This window comes from Eleutherodactylus coqui, chromosome 1 (assembly GCF_035609145.1).
Source record: "Eleutherodactylus coqui strain aEleCoq1 chromosome 1, aEleCoq1.hap1, whole genome shotgun sequence".
NCBI classification, from domain to species: domain Eukaryota; kingdom Metazoa; phylum Chordata; class Amphibia; order Anura; family Eleutherodactylidae; genus Eleutherodactylus; species Eleutherodactylus coqui.
This window is the reverse complement of record NC_089837.1, coordinates 102915358-102922403: the sequence shown is the minus strand read 5'-3', so window position 1 is coordinate 102922403 and position 7046 is coordinate 102915358.

Here is a 7046-nt window from a genome sequence, read left to right as displayed (position 1 = left end):
TGACTTCCTGGATTTTATACCCCTATATAAAAAATAACCAAATTCTCGGAACTTAGCCCCGCCCCACCTACTTTCATTGCAAATAGTGCAGAGGGGTGGAGAGGAGGCAGAGAGGGGGCGGGAGCTCAGTTCCTGCTCCTGGCTCTTCCATCCTCCCCTCTGCACATGAGGATGACGTATATCGGCTCGGTGTGAAAACCGAGCCGATATACGTTCGTGGGAATGCACCCTAAAGCCCACATTATGGGAAGATTTATGGGAGGGAGATGAACATGTAGAGTCTCTGTGGGTAGAGATACAGGGAAGGAAAAACAATAATAAAATCCTCATAGGGGTTTTCTCTAGACCACCAAATATAACAGAAGCCACTGAAAATCTATTATTGAAACAAACGGATGAAGCAACAAATCACAATAAGATAATTATTATGGGGGACTTTAACTATCTGGAAATAAACTGGGAAGCCGAAACCTGCGGATCTCATAAAGGTAACTTTCTGTCAATTACTAAAGATAATTACCTCACCCAACTTGTACAGGACTCGACTAGAGGGACGGCCATTTTGGACTTAAGATTACCCAATAGACCTGACAGAACAACAGGGGTGCAGGTTGGGGGTCCCCTAGGAAATAGTGACCATAATATAATACATTTTAACTTGTCCTTCTAGAGAGAGTTTTATAGGGGAGCTATAAAAATACTTAACTTTAGGAAGGTCAAGTTTCATCAGCTCAGTGATGCCCTTAATCGTACTGACTGGGATAATGTCCTCAGAAATAAGAATACAAACAATAAATGGGAAACATTTAAGAAACATCCTAATTACCTACTGTGAGAGGTTCATACATTACAGGAATAAAAGACTTAGTGATAGGGGAAAACCAATGTGGCTTAAAGGGGCTCTGTCACTAAAAAAGAAAAATGCTATACTTATCTATTCCTCCCCCATCAGTCCACTTACCAGATCTTCACCTGCCTTATCTTCTCCCGTCTCCTGCAGTCCAGGGGGTCACTTCACCTCCACTTGCCTGATTCTGCTCCTTCCTGTGAGGTTATGTACATTAGGTTGGCAGTCTGCCAATGTACATTATGTCACAGCTCACAGGCCCGCAGGAGGACTGCCTATCTTCTTCAGAGATTGCTCATGCGAGCTGTCTCTGAAATAGATTACAATTCCTTCCTAGGCAGTGAAGCTACAACACAGGGATGTGACCTTCACTGACCCAGCAGGAAGGAGTTTGTGATGAGCAGCCTTCATAACAAGCTGGGCCCAGCCTGCAGTGAGCTGACCTTGGGCACTGGAGAAGCTGAACCAGGAGAAAATGTGATAAGGAGACAGACAGGGAAGGGATAGGTAAGTTTAGATCATTTTTTTTAATGACAAAACCCCTTTAATAAAGATGCAAAGGGGGTATTAAATAGCAAAAATAAAGAGCTTAAATGCTAAAACAAGAAGGCAGTGAAGAAGCACTAAAAACCTATAAGGAAAAAATCAATTATGTAAAAATCAGATGAAAGCAGCAAAGATGGAGACTGAGAGACTAATTGAGTAAAACTAACCCTAAACTGTTCCTCAACCATATAAATAGTAAAAAGATTAATACTGAAAGTGTTGTCCAATAAATAATGTAGGAGAAATTGTAGAGGGCGATGAGGAGAAAACAAATCTGGTAAATAGCTTTTTTTTCCAGTGTAACTCTCCACTAAATGTCACCAGTCTAACCAAGAAAGAAGTGGAGAGCCATCTTAAAATGATTAAAATAGACAAATCGTGGGGTACCGATGGCATAGACCCCCGGGTTTTAAGGGAATTAAGTAATGTGATACATAGACCTTTGTTTCTTACATTTAAGGACTGTTAATGATGGGGTCTGTTCCACTGAGTTGGCACATAGCGTGGTGTCTATATTCAAAAAGGGGTCAAAAAGTGAACCTGTAAAGTTATGCACATGGGTAGGGAAATACCTGTCACCATTACACACTAAATGGGAAACCACTGGGAAACACTGACATGGAAAACGACTTGGGGATTTTAATTAACTACAAGCTTAATTCGAGCAACCAATGTCAGGCAGCTGCTGCTAAGGCAAATAGGATCATGGGGTGCATCAAAAAAAGGTCTAGGGGCACATGACGAGAACATTGTTCTTCCTTTTTTTCTAGTCACTGGTCACACCACACATGGAATATTGTGGACAGTTTTGGGCGCCGGTACTCAAGGACTACATATTAGAGCTGGAGTGGGTACAAAAGAGGGCAACTAAAGCAATAAAGGGAATGGGCGGACTAAATACCCAGGGAGGTTTTCAAAATTGGAATTATTTAGATTAGAAAAAGGATCGCTGAGGGGTGACCTAATATCTATGTATAAATATATTAGGGGACAGTACAGAGATCTCTCCCATGATCTCTTTATACCCAGGACTGTGACTGTAACAAGGAAGCATCCTCTAAGTCTAGTGGAAAGAAGGTTTCTACATCAACATCAAAGGGGGTTCTTTACTGTAAGAGCAGTGAGACTATGGACCTCTCTGCATGCAGATGTAGTGATGTCAAATTTAATAAAAGAGTTCAAGAGGGTCCTGGACGCCTTTCCTTAGAGATACAATATTATATGTTATAATCATTAATAACAGCAGAAGGGTCGGTGATCGGGGGATTATTCCGATTGCCAGATTGGAGTCAGGAAGGAAATTGTATCCCCTAAATGGGGAAAATTGGCTTCTACCACATTAGGTTTTTTTGCCTTCCTCTGGATCAACATTGTGGCTTAATAGGCTGAACTGGATGGACGTGTGTCTTTTTTCCGGCCTTGCATACTATGATCATAGCAGAATCTGCTAAACCTAATATAGCTCAATAGCACCCTCTTGCTTAGTTTTATTAGAAGCTCTTATACAGTGATTCCCAACCAGGGTGCTGCGATATTCCAAGAGATGGGGGCTTCAGCCTTACAGCTGTCTGGAGTATACCATCATTATATAAGTAAGGGAGCCGAGAGATGGAAAGGACTGGATAGTGCCAGGAACATGGGAAGACTACTCTGTGTAGATGTGACCAACCATGATAAATTATTTACATTTAGTAGTGTTGGGGGTTTGATTAATTTAGGAATCTGGAGTCTAAATGAACCCTTTCCAATCCACTGTCTGACGTCTTCCTACATTCTGATTGAAGCTTGTACAGCTCCAATGTCAGAAGGCATCCAACAGGGTATTCTTACCGTCTATTGCCAGCCACTCAACTATTGGAGCCTCTCTGCAATACAAAGTATAAAATCTGCAGGAAGTTCTGCAACAAAATCCACATGCATGTTTTACAGCAGATTCATCATGAACTTGATGCAGGATTGTGACAAATTCATGGCGGAGATCTTCTACTGTTTCTGGACCTGGCCTTAATTGGTAGGGGTTCCCTGATATAATGTTTTGCCTGGAGTTCCCCAGTTCTAATAAGGCTGGAAAGCACTGCCCTACTATAAAGAGGATTCTCTCCATGATACCCAAGTCTAGGATTCCTGTTATATGTAGATTTATTAGTTTAATGTGGATGAGTGGCTTAGTAGTCAACACTATGGTCCTGGGCTTGAATCTGACCAAGGACAACATTTGTATGGCGTTTTTATGTTCTCCACTTTTGTGTTGGTTTTCTCTAGGCTTTCTCCAAGACAGTAATAGGTTAATTGGCTTTATGAGGTTGGCCCAAGTCTGTATATGTAAGTGATATAGGTAAATCAGGCAGGGGACAGCGATTGATCTGAATGGTGTCGATTTCTGTAGAGAGCTGCTGGTTGTATAAATAAATGCTGCGTTGTGGTTCTCTAATGTAAATGTACAATAGAGGATGACTTGCAGCAATTGTCAGTCACAGGAAGACCAACAACGGTGCATCAGTCAACATCTCACAGTGATTTTGTTCTCATTAATATTTAATCTGGAAATTTGGCAGATCCCCAGCAATCTGACCTCTTCATACCTTTGTGTCTGAGTCCTTTCATGTAGATCAAAGTACATATTAGAGAAGACTATGTGGCCCCAATGTGTAACATGTTTCCCTTTTCTTCTCCGTGCCATTGCAGTGATTTAGCAGTGTGAGACATAATGTCAAAGATCTGTATTGATGTAGAATCAACAGAGGGGCAACATCAGAGAATAGACTACAGGTATCAGCAATCCTAGAATCCGTAGTCAGCAAAGAAAGATATGGTGGACCGGTCAACTCAGTTCGAATGGAAAGAGGTACAAAATTTCCACTATACTTTTCTCCGTACATTCTATTTTTGGTTTACAAATGCTGCTTTCTGAATGAGGTCTTAGGGCATATTTAGATGGGCAAGAAAAAAACATGAGGTCTGTGCATCAATTGTTTTCATGGGTTAATTGTTACAGGCAGTTTTCCTCTTGCACCGATGGTGCAAGATGGAACAACTAAAGCGGGCCCTATTTTCGTGTAATTCACTTGCGAGAATAGGACTTGCAATGTGCGGTGTTTCGCACATCGCACAGCACTGGATGGAGTTCAAGGTCCTGCTCCAAAAGCCCCTGAAAATCTGACCTTACTCCAATTTTGCACACCAACCTAAAATGCTCAGCATTTAGCCATGTGGATTTTAGCCATGTGGATTTTGTTGCAGAATTCCGGGACAACATATTCCACAACGTTTTGGCGGAATACCATTGCCCGTGGGTAAGCACCCTTATAGCGCATTCACAAGTTGCGGATTTTGGTGTAGATCCACCCCAAATCTGAAATATATTTTGTATTGCAGATTTTGGTGCGGATATACACTAAAAACCGCATCAAAATCTGCACTATTTGGTGCAGATTTTGATACAGTTTTTTATATAGATCCAAAGCAGATTTCTCCCTTTCAACTAAGGGGGCAAAATCTGCCACAGATCTGCGTCAAAATCCGCTGCAAAGGTGAGGATTTTATTGCAGAAATTGACAAGGATTTTAGTGTGAACAACCTGCCCCAATTCTACTACATTTAAACATACCCTAAACATACCCTAAACAGACCCACAGAAGTCTATTAGCGGTGCATTGCAGCTCTGTACAACTAGAAGGCTGCATTGAGCCGTTATATGGTCATGTGCATGAGCCATCTGTATTAGTGTATATGATTTATTTTTACCTGATTTTCCAGGATTTATATTTTATGGGACTTATTTTTTTATAAATTTCACATATTTATAATTTATACGTATTTTATATTTTAGAATGGGAATGACAGTTCAGCGTTCTCTGTTCTGTTTTACTACGCTCTACTTGAGTGTCTGATACTAAGTGAGCGTAATGTACATACTTGGAATCCACAGCATCAGCAGGCTTTAGTGCAACCAAATCAAGCACAGATTACTGTAGTCATTGTATTTAGTATATCAGATTCATATCATGTGCATCTGGGTGTCTTATTTCATGCATATATGTATTAGCGCTAAATGTTGTGTAGTCGTTGTCCTGACAACACTGATAAGGGATAATTGTCACCTCCACTTCTTTCTATACATAGCTTACTAGATCCTATGGCTCTTAGCCTAAGCGGCAGTTCTGGTGGTGTTCAAGATCACAAACTATGCCTACTGCAAAGTAACAATGATATTGGTATAGGGTTTCATCGAGGAAGAGGATCTATGGTCCGGTCCTTCATGGTCTTAACAGCAACATATCTGCAAATTCCTGCCAACCACTGCTGCCCAGCTATGTTCTTAGAAATGCTCCCGCCCAACATGAGAAGTGCACATACATAGGAAAACTTAAAGGGGTTGTCCCGAGGCAGCAAGTGGGTCTATACACTTCTGTATGGCCATATTAATGCACTTTGTAATGTACATTGTGCATTAATTATGAGCCATACAGAAGTTATAAAAAGTTTTATACTTACCTGCTCCGTTGCTGGCGTCCTCGTCTCCATGGTGCCGACTAATTTTCGCCCTCCGATGGCCAAATTAGCCGCGCTTGCGCAGTCCGGGTCTTCTTCTTTTCTGAATGGGGCTCCGTGTAGCTCCGCCCCGTCACGTGCCGATTCCAGCCAATCAGGAGGCTGGAATCGGCAATGGACCGCACAGAAGCCCTGCGGTCCATGAAGACAGAGGATCCCGGCGGCCATCTTCAGCAGGTGAGTATGAAGACGCCGGACCGCCGGGATTCAGGTAAGCGCTGTGCGGGTGGTTTTTTTAACCCCTGCATCGGGGTTGTCTCGCGCCGAACGGGGGGGGGGGTTTAAAAAAAAAAAAAACCCGTTTCGGCGCGGGACATCTCCTTTAAAACTATGTTCTAAAGGGTTCCTCCCACCAAAATCATCGCCTATGCAAAGGTTAGGTGATAAATGACTGATCCCTGGGTGACCGATCACCAGGATGCCGTCGCCAGATGTTAGCTGTAGGTTAATAGGGAGTTAGGAAACACATTACAGAGGTTTTTTGAGGTATTTTTCCACAGTTTTCACGCAGTTTTAAGATGTATAGCATTTGTTTTAAAGCACAGCATGCTCAGGTTGTGGTTTCCCTTTATGGTATTTTTCCCATAGACTGTGTGACCGAAAAGAAAATGCCACAAAGAGTGTGTGTAAGGGAAGTCTAAAAGGTCATCTACAAAAATGTTTGAAGTTTCTAAACTTGTAGTCGGTTTTTATAGCATTTTTTTCAGATAATGTAGTTTTTGATACAAATGGAATTTTTGATACATTTTAGGGCATACTACACATTAGGCCCGATGCACACGGCATGTCAGGATTCCGCCTGCGGAATCTCGCACAGAATTCGGCTCTTCGCCGGCATCCACGCCCACCTGTCTTCCTCCCGCTTCCGTCGGATATGCGCGATACAGATTTTTTTTAAGCTCCTGCGGCCCATCCGCAGTTGTCATTTCGTATGGGTCGCGGATCGGGCGGCTTCCATTGACGTCAATGGATGCCATCTGTGTGAAAACCGCAGGAAAATGGAGCATGCTGCGATTTTTCATCCGCAATTGGATTCCGCTTGTGTGCATGAAGATTCATTTTTCCATAGCATGCTATGGAGGATTATTGCTGCGGAATCCAG